Source organism: Pteropus alecto, unplaced genomic scaffold, assembly GCF_000325575.1.
Source record: "Pteropus alecto unplaced genomic scaffold, ASM32557v1 scaffold98, whole genome shotgun sequence".
NCBI lineage: Eukaryota > Metazoa > Chordata > Mammalia > Chiroptera > Pteropodidae > Pteropus > Pteropus alecto.
The window spans coordinates 13,407,754-13,428,697 of record NW_006443570.1 but is presented as its reverse complement, the minus strand read 5'-3'; the positions used below and the strand labels follow the sequence as shown (position 1 = coordinate 13,428,697).

At 34.0% G+C, this 20,944-nt stretch overlaps 2 pseudogenes; both read left to right on the top strand.

The window, feature by feature from the left end:
• Nucleotides 1-9,062: 9,062 nt before the first annotated feature.
• LOC102895887 lies at nt 9,063-16,906 on the top strand (annotated as a pseudogene).
• A 2,890-nt stretch (nt 16,907-19,796) lies between these two features.
• Nucleotides 19,797-19,919, top strand: LOC112473367 (annotated as a pseudogene).
• Nucleotides 19,920-20,944: the final 1,025 nt, after the last annotated feature.

Genomic DNA, 20,944 nt, shown 5'->3' with positions numbered 1-20,944 from the left:
GCTCGCTGTATTATCATTTCGAGTAATTTTCAGTTATGAAGGACAACTTTTCAGCTCTTCTCTGGTATAATTACTTGTTTGTGTACCTTTGTAAAAGCTGTTTAACTGTTAGCTGAAACTGGATATGTTGGAATGAGGCTAGACTAAATATGCTTTGAAAAGAACAAGTCCAAGCTTCCTACTTTTCATGCTCCAGTATTGCAAACTATATAGTCAGGTCTCTCACATTTGTAAGAAGTTGCATTGATGATAGCACCTTGATCCAGTCAATTTCCAATATACTGTTGGTTACCAGTGAAATTGGAAATTGATGTTAATTGAAATTCATTGTTAGTTCTGCAATGTATAGAATTATGCCATTAGCTTTTGGATAAAGTGGTTAATATTTAATATTTGTTTAATTGCTATTGCCTGATTTTAATCCTTATTCACGTTTTTTGTAAATTTACATAATGAAAGAAAATATAAACATGGACATAAAAATCACCCACTTCTTGATAGTCTTAACATGTTCAAACCAATCATATATTATACTCTGCTTTTTTAACTTATGTAAAGAAATATTTTTGAAAAGTTTATATATTTATATGTCTATCTTTGTACATACAGACACCTGAATTAGAGAGCATAGAATTTCTTTTAAAATACTGATAAATTATTTTCTTAAAATCCTGCCAGAAATAAAATGATGCTTCATTTCATTTGGATGTTTTATATAGGAAAGATTGAAAAGGCGGGATGATTGCCATCCCCCCCGCTGCTCCCCCAATGGTAATTTCTTATAGTAAGTTATATTATAAACTTTGTGTGTAAATTAGCCTTCTGAGATATAAAGCAGTTACAGTTTTACATGGTAAGCACATCGAAATAACTTCTCTAAGTAGTATAATTATAAATATATTCTTTTGTCTTTGTTACTGTTACATTATGGATTATACTCCTATTTGTGTGTTTACTTGTGAAAATTTCATCATGATGTACACTTATAATTCTAGTACTTTGCTGTATAATGGGGTGTAAAAAAGTTTACTAAGAAAATCTAATCTCACCAAGATATCTTCAGACCTAGAAACCTTCTCCAGAGAATTCTAACATTTAAGAATAAACAATGGCAAAGATTCTTACATAGAATAAAAGAGTCCAATTATGTCTAATCTTGTTTTATGATGTGAGGTCACCTTGATACTGAAACTTGACAAGAGCATTATGAAGAAGGAAAACTATGGTCCTGTCTTACTCATTAACATCTAAACAAAAAACTAGCAGAAAAAAGAAAACAATATATAGTAAGGATAATGTGTCACAATCCAGTTGTGATAATTCCACAACATAAGGCTGGTTTATTACTCAAAATCAATGAGTGTAATTTGCCACATTAACAGAATAAAGGAAAGAAAGATCGTTATCTCAATATATGCACAAAAAGTGATAAAATTGAACATATGTGCATTGATAAAATCTTTTAGTGAATAGTGGTAGTTTCTGAGTCTCTAGAATTCCACTTCTCTCAAATTACCAAACTGTTCAAATCCAGTAAACATGGTCATTTTAAAATATGTTTCTCACAGCTCCAATATCTGGCTCCCTTTTGGGTGTGTTTTTGTTTGTTTCTGCCAGTCCTCATTTATGATGTCTTGACTCCTTGTTTGCCGGAATTCATTTCAAAAATCCTTAGAAACACTTTTGAATTTGAGGTGATGCCAGAATTCTGCAGCGCTATCAGTCTTACATTATTTTAGCTTAATTTCAGGGATTGAGATTACTTAAATTATTTAAATAAAGCTCTCCTAAATTAGTTAAGTAAAGCTCACCTAAATAGCTTTGAGAGCCTGATTACTACATATTCACTCTTATTTCTATTGTATATCCCTTTATGTTCCAACCTAAAGCGTGGCAGGATAGTCACCAGGTTGACCCCCTTGAATATGACCACTTAGTTCCACGAATCCATCAGAAGCTTCACTCGGTCTCTTGGCAATGATCGTCAGATGCATCTAGGCCTAAATACCCTGCTCACATGTCTGGGTTTCCTTGTTCTCTTGGATTTGCACTTATTAACCTTTCACTAGCTTGTTACATATTCAATACCTTCAGGTGGAGTTTTAAAACAAATTCTCCACAGTTTTCCTTTTTGTTTACATTGGTAGGATTGATCTGGTTTACCTCGACTGTCATTGAAAATAAAAAACAAAATTTCATGTTATTTCTTACCATTTTTATCATTTCTAGTTAACATAATATTTTTGAGATACGACATGGGAAATATTTAAAAAGCCATGTAGTATGTACTCCTCAAGAAAATACTAATCTTAAAATAAGTTCACATTAATTTCAGTGTTAAATCACTTTCTTGGAAAGAGTAATTATTAACATTTTTCTCTGATGACAGCTTCTTATGTGGCTTCATAGAGGTTACTTAACCACTTTGTTATATAGAACGATTAATTAAAAAAATTTTTTTGTCTCACTATACAGTTATAGGTATAAATATATTAATTGTCTGTGTACTTGAATCTCCTAGAGACAATAATCTTTTACAAATTTTGGATTTTCAAATAGCACTTAAAATGAATCTTTATGCTTTTTGATTTTTCCCTTTGAATTTCAAAATTTGTCTTTCTTTATAAAGAGTAAAATAGTGACAAATTTTCTGTGGTGGTGATGAAGGAAAAATTTAATATTGAAATTGTTCACATTGGATTATTTTGATACATTTATAAAATCTTGGTCCATATTTTCTGGTTACCCTGTAACTGTCCTATTTGATTTTTCCTTTTAATGTATTCTAACCCCAGTGTGGTAAATTGATTTAATAAGAATGCCTCTGTTTTCTCTTGTTATCTGATAACTTCTTAATGACAACTAACAGCTTTTGTGAGGGCAGCAGCATTAGCACTAATGGGTAGGGAGGACAACTGATATGGCGTGAGAAAGGTTAAAGATGCCTGGTGACCTTTTAGCAAATCCGTCTGTAGTAGGACAGAAAAAGTACCATGCTGATTTGAATTTTTGATCATTGTGAATTATTTCACACATTTATTATAAATTTATGTTCAGTTTTCTTACAGATACTATCTATTTAGTTTTGTGAATACTCTTAAGATTAGTCAGGTATACGAAGAACTTTTAAATTTAGATAGCTCAGATTTTTAGGACACTTCATCAAAACTAATACCTCTTTTTGGCCAAAATAGATTTTTTATTCCTAAATTTTTTATTCCTAAATTTTGCTTAGCTGCCACCCTTTTCTGTATATACTTGAGGAAATCATTGAGGTATGCACATATCTTTTATACTAAAATGTAGTGAAAAGGCTAATTACACTCTGAGGTGATTTAGATGTTTAAACATGGTATGTGAAAGTTATAAAATAACATTATATATTGCTCTCGGCCACTAGTGCTCATCGATGTGATATGGAAACAAATTTCCCCTAGAAGCAAAAGTCTTTACTAATGGAGAAAACTTGTAGCACCCTCCCTCTCTCAGCTCCTGCATTAGACCTTATTTTGAAAGTTAGTGAGCTGTGATAGATAGTACCATTTTGTCATTTGCTATACAAAGTGCAGTTTTGGTGACTGTTAAATTTTGGGTTTAGATTTTTGTTCACTAATAAGATGATCCCACTGGTAGTCATTAGTTTTTCTTTTTCTTTTCTTTTTTTTTATGAGCAATATCAATAACTCTTCATGTAATATGAGCCTTTGAAATGAAATATGCTATTCTGTCCCCCCACCTACCCACTTTTGGAGATTTTCCCTAGTTCTCTTATGTTAACTTTTCCCTTTATCTTGTGGTTTGCTTTGGTACATTACTTCCCACTTTCTGTGTGCTCCAGTTATTTTAGTTTATTCCTATTCATTGGTATAAGAGCATGAAATAATAGACTCAAGGGCAAATGGGGAGGATATACAAGCTAAGACTTTAAACCTGAAAGGCATTCCTTTGATAAAGAGGTAGCTCCGTAATTTAAGTGGGAGCATCTCCATTAGCATTAATGGAGTAAGTACATCAGCTGAGGCATCTCAGAGGTTAATAAGGCATCCTGGCCAGCCTTTGACATCAATACAGTGTGGCGCCTGATTTTGTTGGTCCTTCAGAAGCTTTCTTGACAACACTCTAACAGACTTTGTGCAAGTCATTTCTTGTGAATTATTGAAACAAATGTTTGGCTGCTAATTGAGGAATGCTGCTATGTTTTATAATCACTGCAGTTTGAGTTTTTAGCACTAAACAAAACAGTTAGGATTGATTTGTGGCTTTTTCCTGGTTTCAGTCAGCTGTAAGTTATATCTTTGCTTGAATTTAGCAAATGGCTTTGCTGGTCATTTATTTAAGTATTTATTAAGATACACTATTATGGTCTTCATTCCTCTCCCCCTCCCTTCCAGTATACATCTGTGTTCTGAATTCATGAAGTGTGTGGTCACGAGTAGTAACAAGAATAGATTACAAGGCAATATTGAATAGTGATTCAAATCAGCCTCTGTAGATACAGTCCTAGTTCTGAATTCTAGTTTTGTCCATTAGCTAGTCGTTTGAGCTGTTGTTTTACTTAAATTCTATAGCCTCAATTTTTCTCTTCTGTAAACCTGAGGTGTTTGAGGAAATCTATTGAGATCATTTATGTTGAGAGCCTTAACCAAGTGCAAATTCATGGTAAAGGTTGCATAAAACATAGTTATTGTAAAATGCATATATTGCTAGTGTTAGTTATGTGGTGTTTTAATGGAAAATTTCTTTGGCAAATACGTTTCGTGTTTTTAAATTTCAATCTAATTATTTTTTAAAATCACATTTTCTCTTTTTTAAAAGAGTAACTAAAGATTAATTGGAAGTATTTTAATGAAAACTTTTCCTCATGACATGAGAATTAGAAAAAGTTATTTCTGAATGTGTGTTTATGATATCATACATAACTTTTGATATGTCTGTGTAATCTAGACTACTTATTTTGGCTCTAATGACTAGATCTTTTCTCAATGTGTATGAATCATATTATTTTATTTTTGCTTTAGCTTTCTTCCCTTTCAAACAAAATAAAACTAAACAAAACAATACTTTACCATAACATTATTGCTTGTTAATGCATATGAGGATAATGAGATAATGTGATTCCCATAAAAGAAAAAAATACACACTTTGAAAATTTGTGTATAGTTTTATTTGCTTTGAATGAAATGGAACTAAAATGTAATTATATCACATCTTAAGTTGTCTTTAACAGAAGTTGTATATTAGGAGCATTACATTGAATTGCTTTCTGTTACCAGAGAGAAAAGAAGCTTCCTAGCTAATGTTATATATTTTGTTCATCTAATAATTAGTATGTTGGATGGAGACTATAGTTTTCACATGCCAAATCTCAATATACAATATTATATAACAGCACATTATAGATTATTTTCGGAAGCATAGTCATTTTTCACATAGGGATTCTATCAGCATCATAGTCTTTTTAAGGCTAAAAAATTGTGGACGTGGTTCCATAGTGTAGCGGTTAGCATGTCTGCTTTACATGCAGAAGGTCCTGGGTTCGCACCCCAGTGGAGCCATGGTCCATGGTCTATAGCCATGCCACCCTAAACAAGCCCAATGTCTCATCTCGGAAGCTAAGCAAGGTCGGTCCTAGTTAGTACTTGGATGGGAGACCACCTAGGAAGACCAGGTGCTGTAGACATTTTTAAAAAATGCTAAAAAATAGATTTAAAATTAGATTTCAAAAAAAAATAGAGCATCACTTAGTTTTTATTTCTTACTATGTCACATATTTTGTTAGATGCATTAGGGAGAAGAGTAAAATTAGATTTCAAAAAAAAATAGAGCATCACTTAATTTTTACTTTTTACTATGTCACATATTTTGTCATATGCATTAAGGAGAGGGGAAAAATAATTTTTCTAAAAATGTAATTGTATCCAAATGTGAAACATAGCTCGTTAATTATTTATCTATGGCTTTATTCTCACCATACTGACTTTGGGACTCACCAAATGACTTTGATACCATTTGATCAAACAAATACTGATTTTCTAACTAGAATAAGATCATATGAAAAGTCAGACTGAATTTCTTTGACAGTTTACTGTTAAGTAGAAGCTTGTAAGAAGAATTTAATGGGTAGGAGAATGAACGAAATGCATGTTGCTATTTAGAATCCAAATATTGATGTAAAGTAATATATTTTACCTTTCATTGTATAGACATTGAAAACTGGCCTGACAATGGTTGGGAAAGTGGTGACTCAACTGACAGGCACACTACCTTCAGGTGTGACAGAAGATGATGTTGCCATCCATAGTAATTCAAGGCGAAGTCCTTTGGTTCCAGGCATCATCACAGTAATCGACACTGAAACAGTTGGAGAGGGCCAGGTAAGAACTTCTGATGCTTGTGATGTCCATTTTCTGCAGAGGATGGGCTGACTGAGAATATCAATTGGAATCAAGATCAGCTAAAATGTACTTGGCTTTGGAGATTGTTAATTTGAAATTCTAGAAATCGAGGTTATTTCAGGTTAGAATTTATTTCCCAAAAAATGATGAGTAACATATTGAGATTTCTCATTTCAAATTTTATATGTATTTATTTCAAATTTTATTAATGCATCATACCCGATAGTAAAATTGAGGTTCTAAGGAATTCTCTTGTTATCCCTTCATTAGGACATGTTTCAAAAATAAATAATTATATATCTCTTTATACTGTTTTGTTCATAATACTGTTTCTTTTTTTTAAAATGATTTGTTAGAACCTAAATGAGAAGATTTATTTGTCTTTAAGGTAGAGGCTTGCTTATGGAAATGATCAACAGGACCTTACATATTTGGGGGAATTAAAAAAATTAACTATGATGATTACAATTGACAATAATTGAATAATATCAAATTTTATTACAGATATTGCCTTACAAATATGAAAAAATATACAAATCTCAAAGTATATATTAAAATATACATATGATAATAACGAATTATAAAATCCTATATCTTCAAATAAAACAATTTTAAAATCTAGGTTCAGAAACATTCAGAAAGAATGATCATAAACATAGAAAAATACACAATGCTTGCACTTAAATCTTGTTGGTGTGAAGCCAATTGGATTTTGTTTTTTTTCCTATCATGCACTCATAAACATTATTTTCTTTCGTATTTTAGTCTTGAATTTTAAATACATTTCTGAAAAGAAGATAATAGTTTGCAATCATTGCTATAAAAATTGACTAGTAGAGTTAGATAGAATTAGAGAAACAGAATACTTAATTCTGTTTTAAGAACATAATGATTAGAAACTATGTGAGCCGCGAGTTGAATAAACAATTTTAAAGCACGGGTTTTTTTTTTTTTTTTTTTTTTGAGAAAATCTGCTTCCAGCATATGTGGTTCTACATCTCGGTGAAAGATTACATTTGGCTGCTACTCATGTAATAATCCCTATAATAAGATCAAGTGGCATTTCAAAAAAATGTGGAGTCTGTTACAATTAAAAGACAAATATTTTTGAAATTTGAAAATTTGGTTATTGAATTTGGCTATTGTATTTTGTTTGAAATCTGAATAATAATAATTCTCCAGCTCTCCTATCTTAACTTTGTGGTTAACCAAATATATTACAGGCTTGTATTCTTGTTTAAAACTTTTTTAATGAAGTGCTAGCAAACTTTTCAGTCAACTGTAATGACTTTTTAAAAAAAAGTTTTGTTAATTCGTTCAAGTTGACAGACAAATACAGATGTTCTCTTTTTAAATTAGAATTAAATATATAAATCCTTTAGTGCTTTACGAGTGTTAAAGTAAAAAATACTTTCTTTTGTTCTTTGATTCTTAATTAATTCACCTCCAAGGCCACCTACACTTACTGTGTAGTAGCAGCCCTCCTCAACATTGTCTAGTTTGGTAAGTATAAGTAAGTCTGTTAAACATCTAGCATTTGTTGACAGACAGGTTTATGGTCATCTAAAAATGGGAGATGTTCTCTCTTATTATCTTTGATGAAATAGAGATGTAACTCATTATTTTATTTAAGTATAGGAACATGTAAAAAAGAAAAATTTAAATGAATTATATAAAAAGCATAGCAGTAGGCCTTACGTTTCCAACTGTGCTTCCTACTCCCTCTTGTTCTTTAATGACTTGTTATAATTTTAAGTGGAATTCTCAGATTTGAAATATGGAAATGGACCATAGTTTGTGGAGTTGCAAAAATTAATTTTTCTGTGATCGATGTATTGTTACACTTGAAACAATAAAGTTGTTTATTTAGGAAATAAGAATCATAAAAATGTTCGCTTTTAAAAGTTAAAAAAAGTTGAAAAGTGTTGTTCAACCTGAAATTTTATCTCTTCTATTATTATTATAACATATTCTAAAATTTTAATTTAAAAATTCTATGATAAGACAGGAAATAAATTGATATTCAATAAATGGTAAGTTGCTATGTACATTTGGAAAGAATTATAAATATTTTTTTAAAGCAACAAGATTTTTTCAGTGTAATAATGTCCTCCTTTCTCTTATTAACATGAATCTGTTTTTTGTCAAGAAGACATTTTAGTCTCTGATAAATAGTTCAGTTGGAGTACAGAGCTATTTTTAGGTTATGCTGGATTGTATTAAAAAGACCGGAGTGGTTAATGTGATAGATTTATCACTTTTAGCCCTTTCCCACTGATGTTTGACCTTAGCTGTAATGTTTTTTCCTTTTCCATACACATCTCAGGAGCTAAAGCTGACATTAGGTTTTGCTGTTTAAATCCATTGAGCCTTTAATAAAGACATTTTCATGTTTACAGTGGCAGTATATAAAATTTGTTTCACTCCTTTCTGATGCTAACTTGATTAGTTTCATTTTATGGCAACGGAATCATTGTGTGGTAACTGCATTAAGGAAGAATGGATTTGATTGACTTCATGTACATTTTTATCTGTTACTTTCATGTTTTATTTAAAAGCATTTCATGGCGAGGATAAGTTAAGCAGTATAATTTGCCTTTACACATTTATGTAATTGAAGTTAGCAATGTGGCAACGTCTCTAATCAAAGAAAAACGCTTCAGAATGATGACGTAGACTTGAGCTATCTTGCCCTCAGTACAAGTGTTATTCATAATAATTTAATAGTTCATAAGGTATTTTGTCTCTTTTTTTTGTTCATATGATAAAGGCTATCCACCTTGTATTAATTAAAGTGCTTTGCTTTATTTGATATAGTCACGTTATTACTATATATATTTAGGGATTCAGCCTGTTTAGATAAATGGTGAGTAAAATTACATGTCTTAGGACAATTGTATTGGCATATCTCTGATATTACCGATTTGATGTTTTAGGCAAAGTGATAGTGCAATGGAGAGAATCCTTCCATTAGTGTCTGATTGTTATATATTTGTGAAGCTCATGAGCTGAAGGAATCCTATGTAGTGGTATGAGGTTTTGCTGTACACCAAGATTAATATGTCTTTTGCTGGATGGCTTCTGTATTAGAACCATCAACTATAGTTATTCAATACTAATTGTGTTGGAAAGAGAGGTAGAAGTTTATAACATATGAAAAGAAAGGGAATCTTGTAAGATTGAGTTAAAATAGAAAAATAGGCAAAAAAACCAAATATTTTACAGAAGAAAGTAAAATATTTACAACTGGTATAAAATCTATACCCATGGTTTCACTATATAGCTGTAGTGCAATATCAAAACCAGAAAATTGACAAGGCACATTATTATTACATGACTATACACCTTATTAAGCTCTCACCATTTGTTTTACCTGCATTCATTCGTACATGTACATGGGTATATATAGTTCTACCAAATTTTATCCTATGTATAGATTAAGATAATGAGCAATTAAGATACACACAGCGCTTTGTATTCATGCCCATCCCTAAACATACCCACATCCCTTTCTCCTGACAACCCCTAATATGTTCTCCATCTCCATAATTTTGTGATTTCTAGAATTTTATATTAGTGAAATCATATGATATATAATATCTTAAGATTGACATTTTACAGTGAATATAATATCCTTGAAGTTCATTTAGTTTGTTCGATGTGATTCACTCTTTCTTATCCCTTGGTTTTATCCTTGTGTGTGGGTGTATTTGTTCAAACATTCACCCATTGAAGGACATTTGAGTCATTTCTAGCATTTTGCTATTCCGAAAAAAGCTGCTATGAATCTTTGTGTAAAAGTTTTTATGTGATTCATGTAAAGTTTTATTTGTTTATATTAAATGTCCAAAAGTGTAATTGATGAGTTTTATAAGTGCACGTTTAGTTTTGTTAGAAACTGGTAAACTATCTTCCAGAGGCACTGTAATGTGCTACATTCCCTCAGTAATGTATGATAGGCTGCAGATTTCTCATCAGACTCCATGGAAGATGAAGGAAGTGGTACCACATTTTTAAAATAGTGAAATAAAAGAACTGTTAAACTGAAATTCTGTGTCTAATGAAAATATTCAGGAATGAAGAGGAAATAAAGACATTCTTATAAAAAGGAAAATTAAGAGAAATTTGTCACTACTCAAAAGAATGGCTAAAGGAAGTTTTCCAAAGAAATTATAAACAAAAAAAGGCTTGGAACTTCAGAGAGAGAAGAATAGCAGAATAGGTAAAAATAGAGGTATACATATTATTCTTCTCATGAGTTGAGACAAAAATTATAACATCATCTGATGTGATGATCAAAAATATGTTTTAGAAATACTTAAGAGTCAAGTTTTAAAAAGTGGGGAAGTAAATTGAGCTTCATAAAAATTTAAAAATTTTGTGCTACCTTTTGCACCATCAAGAAAGTTTGAAGACAATGCACCAAAGAGGAGAAGATATTTGGAAGTCATATTTTTGATAAGGGACTGGTGTTCAGAATATAGAAAGAACTCCTACAGCTGAATAATAAAAAGATAAAGTAATTTTAAAGTGAACAAAGGATTCGAATAGCCTTTGTCTCTGAAAAGATATACCAATGGCCAATAAAAGAAATGAGAGTTCTCATATACTTCTGGTGGGAATGTAAAATTGTGCAGCTGCTTTGGAAAAGAGTTACCATATGACTCAGCAATTTATCTCAAGTATATACTGAAGAGAAATGAAAAAATATGTCCACATAAAAATTTGTACATGGATGTCATGGCAGCATTATTCATAACAGCCAAAAAAGTAGGAGCAATCCAAGGGTACATCCACCAATCAAATGGATGGACAAATAAAATATGGCATGTACATACAGCGTAATATTATTTAGCAATAAAAAGATAAAATACCGATTCATGCTACAATATGGATCTTAAAAATATTATGCATAGTAAAAGAAGCCATCCACAGTAGAACATATGTCGTATTTTTATATTTATATAAAATGCCCAGAATAGGCTAATCTGTAGAAAGAGAAAATAAATTACCAGTTGCCTAGGGAGTTTGGAAGGAAAGAAGAAATATGGGGGATGACTGTTCATAGTTATGGGATTTATTTTTAGTGATGAAGATGTACTAAATTTGATTGTGGTGATTGCACAAGTCTGTAAAATCTATCATATATTTTAAAGCAAACCCTTTCTTGGGGACTGCTCCTATAAGACTTCTTTTATTTTTGTTGTTTTTTTCACTTAACATTTTTGAAAGTGAAATGGAATAATAAAAAAAGATTGATGAGAAAAATAATTTACAATGCAAATTTCCCCCCAATCGTAAAATATGCATAACATAAAATTTTTCATTTAGCAATTCTTAAGTTTATAATTCATTGGCATTAAGAACATTCATAGTGTTGTACAACCATCACTAGGATCCATTTCCAGACCCTTCTCATCATCTATACTCATTAAACAATAACTCCCCATCACCCTCTCCCTACAGTTCCTGGCGCCCACCAGTCTAATTCAGTCTCCAATAGACTGCCCATAATTAAAAAGATGTATGATACAAAGTATTGGAAAGGATATGGAGAAATTGGAAACCTCATAGTTTACTAGTGGGAATATAAAATGATGTAGCTACTTTGTAGAACAGTTTGTCAGTTTTTTAACAAGTTCAGTGTGGTTTCTTAAAAAGTTCAGTGTACATATACCACATATGACTGAGCAGATCCACTTTTAGGTATCTCCCCAAGAGAAATAAAAACATGTTGACAAAAAGATGTGTATGCAGATATTCATAACAGCATTAGGTATAAAGAGCAATCAATTGGAGATAATCCAAATTGCCAAGAATTGGTGGGTGAACCACATGTTGTGGTACATCCATACAATGGAATACAGTTCAGCAATCTAAAGAAATGAATGGTACCAGGAACAACATGATAGAACTAAAAAATTATATAAGTTAAAATAGAAGATAAATTGCATAATTCTATTTATATGAATACTTTTATAAAAGGCAAAAGATATTGTCTGAAGTTCAGGGTTAGAGATGTACTGTAAAGTCATCATGAAGAAATTTTTGGGGTGATGGAAGTATTCTAAATCTAGACTGTGGTTACACATTACTGTATAAATTTAGTAAGCATTATCTACTTATATATTTAAAATGCGTGACTTGTATAAATTTACAGATGATTGGGGAATGATTTCCAGTTATAGTAAAGAGGTAAGCAAATCCTCTCCCCATAAAATAAGTGCATTACTGGACAGAATTTTCAAAAATAATTACAGGCATACCTGGGAGATATTGTGGGCTCGATTCCTGAACAGTGCAATAAAGCAAATATTGCAATAAAACAAGTGACATGAATTTTTTGTTTTCTCAGTGCATACAGAAGTTATGTTTACACTATACTATAGTCTATTAAGTGTGCAATAGCATTATTTCTTAAAAAACAATGTATATACCTTAATTTAAAAATACTTTATTGCTAAAAAATGCTAACCGTCATCTGAACCTTCAGAGAATTATAATCTTTTTGCTGGTGGAGGGTCTTACCTTCAATTTGAAAAAAAAAAAAATGCAGTGTCTGTGAAGCACAGTAAAACAAAGTGCAATAAAACAAGGTTACTTGTATTGGGGGACTCTCGAAATTGACCAAAAGCTAAGAATGAAGTGATAAGCATGTATTCATGAAAAGATGCTGGAACTTGGATAACAATAATAGGTTCAAGAGAGAGAATTTAATTGATTTGGAGTAGAAGGTTAAAACTCAAGCCTGACAATGTTTTCATTAAATGTAGGAAACTTGATCGGTGATGGATGAATAAGGGTAATATGCAGCTTTGGTAGCTTAAGGTTGCAGTTCAGTTAACAGCCAATTTGAAGGATAGCGAGGAAAAATAATGATGAAATATAAAGAGCTTCAGAGAGCTTTGGTACAATATCAAGCATACCAACATATACGTAATTGGAATCTCAGAGAGGTGAGAAAGGGACAGAAAAATATTTGAAGAAATAAAATATAAAAATATGTATCCTTTTCTTCCCTTAATTTCTTTAAAAGGCAGATTATTTTAGGGAGCACTTATGACAGGTTTCTCTGTTGGTAAGACACATAACAATAACAAAGGAGTAGGAAGACATGCTACTATACAGTAAATTCTCACTTCAGGTCATCAGTAGGTTCTGCAACTAAGTGAAATGACATATAGTGAAACCAGTTTTACCACAGGCTAATTGATATAAACAGAGTTCCTGTGGCATCTCATCAATGTTATAACAAAACAGATGTTGGATAAAATGATGTTATTCAAGGATCAACTGTATTGGATCAAGGTGCTATAATTTATGGCAATTAAATCTGGAATTAACTGTAATCTTAAAATCTATACAGCACCTTATAACCTATACAGTCTCTAAGAAGAAATTACTCCAAAAAACTGAGGAATCAAATGATAACATTAAAGGCAATTGTTTAACACAAAAGAACAAGACCAACAGACACCTGAGACATATAAATAGCAAGATGTCACATCTAAATCCAGTTATGTGCATAATTATATTAACTATAAATGGACTCAAGTTGAAAAACAGTGATTATCAGAATTTATGAAGTGCAGCTAATAGTACTGCATTGAGGGAAGTTTATAGCTTTACATGCTTATGGTAGAAAAGAAAAAGGGTCTGAAATTAATAATTAGTTTTTCCTTTAAGAGATTAGAAAACGAAGAGCAAGTTATCACCAAAGCAAGATAAATGAAGCAAATAATAAAGATATGAGTAGAAATCAACAAAATTGCAAACAGTGAAATATTGGAGAAAATCCAAAATTGGTTGTTTGTAAGATCAACAAAATTGATAAATCTGATGATATAGCAAATGAGATTGTTGTCTTAATTTCCTTTTTGTATTGGTCATTGTTAGCATATAGAAACTAAACTGATTTTCGAATGTTGGTTTTGTATCCTGCAATTTTGTTGGATTCATTCTAACAGTTTTTTTGTGGAATCTTTAGGGTTTTCTATAAGATCTTGTTATCTGTGAACAGAGGCAATTTTACTTCTTTTCCAATTTGTGTGCCTTGCTTTCTCTCTTTCTCTTTCTCCCTCCCCGTCACTCCTCTCTTCTCTTCTCCTTCCCTTCCCTTCCCTTCTCTTCCCTTTCCTTCCTTTTTTCCCCTCTCCTCTCTTTTGTTCCTTCTTTCTGTCCTCCCTCCCTTCTTCCCTTCCTCCTCTTTCCCCTCTCGTTTCCTCTCCTCTCTTTTCCTTTGTTTCTTCTTTCTTCCCTTCCTCCCTCCTTTTCTTCCTTTCCTCCCTCTCTCCCTACCTTCCTTCTGTCTGTCCATCTGTCCATTTTTCTTTTGTCTAGTTGCTATGGCTAGACTCTGCCATACTGTGCTGAATAGTAGTGCTTAGAGAGTAGGCATCTCATCTTACTGATCTTAGAGGAAAAGCTTTCAGTCTTGCCCTATTGTGTATGATGTTAGCTTTGGGCTTTGTATACATGACTTTTCTTATATTGATCTAGTTTCCTTCTGTTCTTACGTTGTTGAATGTTTTTATCATGAAAGTGATTGAATTTTGTCAAATGCTTTTTCTTCATTGATTGAGATCATATGATTTTTATCTTTCAGTTTGTTACGGTAGTGTCATTGATTGGTTTTTCTATGTTGAACCATCCTTACATTACAAGTATATATCTCACTTGTTCACGGCGTGTGATCCTTTTAATGTGTTGAATTTAGTTTGTTCCTATTTTATGTTGAATTCACTATTCATCAGGGATATTGATTTGTAGATTTTCTTTTTGTCTTTCTCTGGTTTTGGTATCAGGACAGTGAGAGCCTTATAAAATGGGTTTGGGATAATTCCCTTCTTTTTTATTTATTTGGAAGATTTTTAGGTTTGGTTTTAATTCTTCTTTAAATGTTTGGTGGAATTCTCCAGTGAAGCCATCTGATCCTTGGCTTTTCTTTATTGGGAGGTTTTTGATTACTGCTTTAGTATCCTTGGTAGTTATAGGTCCATTCAGATTTATTTCTTAATGATTTAGACTTGGTAGGTTGTATATTTCTAGGAATTTACTCATTTCTTCTAGGTTTGCTAGTTTTTTGGTATGTAATTATTCGTAGAGGTATCTTAAAATCCTTTTTATTTCTGTAATATCAGTTTTAATGGCTCCTCTTTCACTTATAATTTTAGCTATTTGAGTTTCCTTTTCTTGTTAATCTAATTAAGGGTTTGTCAGTTTTGTTAATCTTTTAATAAAATGAATTCTTAAGAAAAAACTTAACCAAGAAGGTGAAAGACTTGTACAATAAAAACTTTAAAACCTTGCTAAAAGAAGTCAAAGAAGATACAAATAAGTGGAAAGACATCTGCTTGTGGATTTTAATAGTTAATGTTAAGGAGTGGCTTCAGCACCACCTGGAGGACTTAAGCTCCCCGTGGCTGGACCCTACCGCAGAGCTTCTGATTCTGCAGGCCTGGAGCAGGCCCCGAAGTTGTATTTCTAACACTCTCCCAGGCGCTGCTGCTGGTCCAGGAGCCACGCTTTGAGAACCACCGGTGGCCTTGGGGGATGCTCTCTTCCTCCTACCCTGGATGGTGAGGACCCGCTCCCGGACCTGGACCTCCTTCCACCTCCGCCGCCAACCCCACCAGCATACCTGCCGCCGCCTTCTGATGACGAGCCCCCTGCCTCAATGGGAGCGCAATTCATTTCGGACTTAGAGCAGCTGCATCTGCACTCACCCCCGCCCCCACCACAGCCCCTGGTGGAGGGCCCTCAATTCAAGCCTCAGCTGAATAGTCAGGGTCCTGCAAAGGAGGAGCTGCTGCCTGCCCCAGAAGAGCCTGTTGGCTTCCCTAAGAAAGAGGCATCCACAGACATCTGTGTCATCTGCCGCAAGACTGTGCCCCTCCGAGCGCTGGCCATGGAAGCCGTGAATAGACAGTACCACGCCTAGTGCTTCACGTGCTGCAACTGCTGCCGCCAGCCGGTGGGGCAGAGCTTCTACCAGAAGGATGGGTGGCCCCTCTGCGAACCCTACTACCACGACACCCTGGAGAAGTGTGGCAAGTGTGGTGAGGTGGTCCGGGAACACATCATCAGGGCCCTGGGCGGGCTTTCACCCAGCCTGTTTCATGAGTGTGATCTGTTCCCATTGCATCAAGAAGGAGAACCTTGCCCTGGACAGCCAGAATGAGGTGTACTACCTAGAGGACTTCTGTAGGAAATTTGTTGCTCCTATGTGCCATATATGTGAGAGTCCCATCATCCCCCAAAATGGGACGGATGCCTTCATAATTGAGTGCATGCGAAGAAACTTGCATGAAAATTGTTATAGGTGCGAGGACTGTAGGATCCTCCTCTCTGTGAAGCCTGAGGACCAAGGCTGCTCCCTCCTGAACAAACATCTCTTCTGCAAGCCAAGCCACATGAAGCGGAGTGCCCCTACGGAGCTACTGAGAGCACTGTGGAGGCTTGGGGCCCTGAGCCTCCCTGTAGCTCCCATCCGGGTCCCTTGCCTGACTTGATTTTCCTTCCTGACCTGCTCTAGCACACTTTCTTCCTGAGCCACAACGGGGACCAGCTCATCACGTCGGTCCATATGGGCTGAGCCAGCCCAGCCCCGGCCTCCTCTCGCCTGGGCATGGGAAGTCTTCCATACCATGACCTTTATACCCCAGGTGCGCACTCCCAGGCTCTGGCCCCTCTTGAGTGCTGGCCTTGACCCCATTTCCAGGAGTGAGTTGGGGCAAGTCTCCAGAAGGCACCCTGTTTCCCTAGCAATGACACTTTAGGTGTCCCTATGGGGTGATGAGATCATCTCTGGCTTGCAGGACTGAGCTGTTTGAGTAAAACTCCAAGGTCCCTTAAAAAGCGCTTTTATAAAAATGTGAGGTTTGAATGATGAGGCACATTCTATTTTTTGGGGGGAGTCAGTCTTAATAGGAAATGTCTCTTATTTATTCATAAATGTACAAAATTGTGTCCTAGTGGTGGCACGGCCATGGACTTCTTATCTGGGCGACATGGGGCCCAGGCCCAGCTGTCAACCTGAAGAGCAGAGGCAGGAGGAGAGGGTGAGATATGCTGACACCCAAGGTCATCAGCAGCTCTTCCACCCTGCCTTTTGGCGCTCCTCCTGTATGCAACTGTGAGTCAGCAGACATTGATTAAGTGCCTGTTGTATGCTGAGGAACAGGGTGCAGAGCTCTGAGTGTTCTTTCTGCAGCCTTGACTGGGGCCTTGCATACACCCACCTCACATGCCCACGCACTCCAGGACAGGGCTGGGGGTGTCCCTTCAGCCCCCTGGTTGTCTTCCTAAGTCTCACTTAAGCCCTCTTGCCCAGGCTGCTCTGTGACCACTGCCTCCTCAAGGCTGCACCTAGAAGATTCTTCTTCCCTTTTAAGGAAAACCACTTTTGTTGCTTTGTAATTTCTAGAAGTTTTGTAGGACATGGACAAATTAAACAAGGTGTCCTTTCCTCCCTGGGGTTGCCCAGCCTTCACAGACTGAGGGAGCTTCTCTGTAGAACCCTTTAAGGGCCTCAGACTAGATAGAGCACAGCTTCTTGCCCGAAGCTTAGAGCAGTGAGTCCCAAAACCAGGCATTCATATACTACCTCCACATTTTTTTGTCATAACCAAGGACCTCCTATTCTCTTATTTCTCTAATATTTTCTTTAAACCAACATACTTTTTAAAACTCAATTCCAACTTTAGTCTTATGCTAAGGAATGTATCCATGCAGTCACATGTTGATGTGCTAGTTATATTTTTTCCTATTACACATGAAAATAAATATGTAACTATTAAAAAGCATTTAATGTTGTTAAAATATCCATACCACCCAAAGTGATACACATACTAAATACAATTCTATCAAAATCCCAATGGCATTTTTTGCAGAAATGTTTTTAAAAACCATCCTAAAATTCTTATGGAATCTTAAGGGACCCTGAAAAACCAAAACAGTCTTGAAAAAGAACATGATTGGAGCTCTCACACTTTCTAATTTCAAATCACACTACAAAGCAATGGTAATTAAGATGATTTGGTACTTAGAATTGTATTTAGTATGTGTATCACTTTGGGTGGTATGGCATAAAGATAGGCATGTAGCCCAATGAAATAGAATAAAGAGTGCAGAAATAAACCCATGCATATATGCAAAAATGATAAGGCTGTCAAAACTACACAATGGGGAAAGGAGATTTTTTGTTGTTGTTTGTTTGTTTGATTTTTTAAACAAATGGCATTGGGAAGACTGGATAACCACATGCAAAAGAAAGTTGGGCTCTTACCTTACACCATATATAAAAATTAAATGTATTATAGACCTAACCATAAGACCTAAAACTATTCAACTCCTAAAAGAAAACATGAGAGACAAGCTGTAGGACATTGGATTGGGCAATGATTTCTTGGCTATAGCACCAAAGAACAGGTAACAAAATAAAAAATAGACAAATGGAACTATATCAAACATGAAAACTTCTGCATGTCAAAGGAAACTATCAACAGAGTGAAAAGACAACCTATAGAATTGGAGAAAATAATTATAAATCACGTATCTGATAGGGAGTTAATATATAGTACATATAAGGAATTCCTACAACTCAGCAACAAAAAATAACCCAATTAACAAATGTGCATTGGACTTGAATTGATATAAAGATGGCCAATAATCATATGAAAAGATGTTCAACATTATCAATCATTAGAGAATTGCAAATCAAAACCACAATTAGATACCACCTTCCAACTATCAGGATAACTACTATAAAAAGAACATAAAATATCAAATGTCAAGGATGCAGAGAAGTTGGAACTCTTATGAACTGTTTGGTGATAATGTAAAATGATGCAGCTGTTATGGAAACCAGTATAAAAGTTACTCAAAAAATTAAAAATTGGATTACCATATGATCCAGAAATCCCACTTCTGGGTTTATATGCAAAATAATTTAAAGCAGGATCTCAAAGATATATTTATACACCTATGTATATTGCAGTATTTTTCACAGTAGCCAAGAAGTAGAAGCAATCCATTAATAGACGAATAAAGAAAAATGTGAGATAGATACAATGTAATAATATTATACAGCTTTAAAAGTAAAGGACATTTTGTCACAAGTTACAACATGGATGAAATTTGAGGACATTTTGCTAAAGGAAACAAGTCACAAAAGGAGAAATACTTTAGTTCTACTGATTTCGACTAAAGCAGTCAAAATTCTAGAAACAGAAAGTAGAAATATGGTTACCAAGGACTGAGGGAAGGAGAAGGAAGAATTAGTGTGTAGTGGGTATAGAGCTTCAGTGTTGCAAGATCAAAAAGTTCTAGAAATCTGTTACACAGCAATGTGAATATACTTAATATCACTGAACTTAACACTTAAAAATGGTGAAGGTGGTAGTATACAGCCATGACACCTTGAACGTGCCCGCCCGATCCTGTCTGATCTCGGAAGCTAAGCAGGGTTGGGCCTGGTTAGTACTTGGATTGGAGACCACCTAGGAAGACTAGGTGCTGTAGGTGTTAAAAAAAATGATGAAGTTGATAATAAAAAAAGGTCTACCCATTAAAAAATTGATAAATCTGTAGCTTGACTGAATTGTATGTTCTAGCCAGAGCAATAAGGCAAGAAAATTAAAGCATAAAGATAGGAAAGGATGGCAAATCAGACATTTCTATATACTGGATTGTTGTAATAGTTATACTATTGTATAAAATCATTGAATTATAAACATAATATAGGTAACTTTTATAATATGTAAATTATACCTCTGTAAAGTTTTTCACACTAAAAGAAAAATTAAAATTGCCAGTGTAAGACTACTTCATGGGTTACTTCGTATTAAATTCTTTATGTTTGATTTTCATAATCGAATATTTGTATGGTAGGTTTTCTTACCTTTGTAACTTTAGGTATGTAAAACTTTTTTTGTTTCTTGAGTTAATTACTTGCTTTGTAAAATAAATATATATTTTTCCCCCTAAGAATCATCCAACTGTGCATTTACAATGGGCAAATTGTATAGAATGTAAATTATATTTTAATATGCTTATTAGAAAATTAAGTGGAATAAACTTGAGATGCAAAACTACCTACCCTAATATACTTCTGATTTTATGACTTGGTAATATTTTCAAAGAATTGATGTATCCATGCAAAAACTAGTAGTTAAAGACCAGAGCTTTTATATTTTAAATAAAAATTTTAAGGGTAGTTTCTCTAAAATATGGCTGTTTGTTTGTGTTTAACCTGTTACATTGTTTTTCCTTGTTCTGTTCCAATCATGAGCAAGAATTTTCAAGCTGGCTATAACACAATGAGAACTATATGTTTTTTATGGCTCTACATAGCTCATTTTCTGTGTCTGTCTGTCTGTCTATCTATCTATCTATCTATCTATTGTGAACCTACACTTTAAGAAATTATTGTCTCTGTCATCTACAGTCAAGATAACTGTTTTTACAGTTTATATAATTGATCTTCCAGGCTCATATTATATCTTCTCCTCATTCCTAAAGCAGTATTCTCGCCTTATATTGACAAGAAT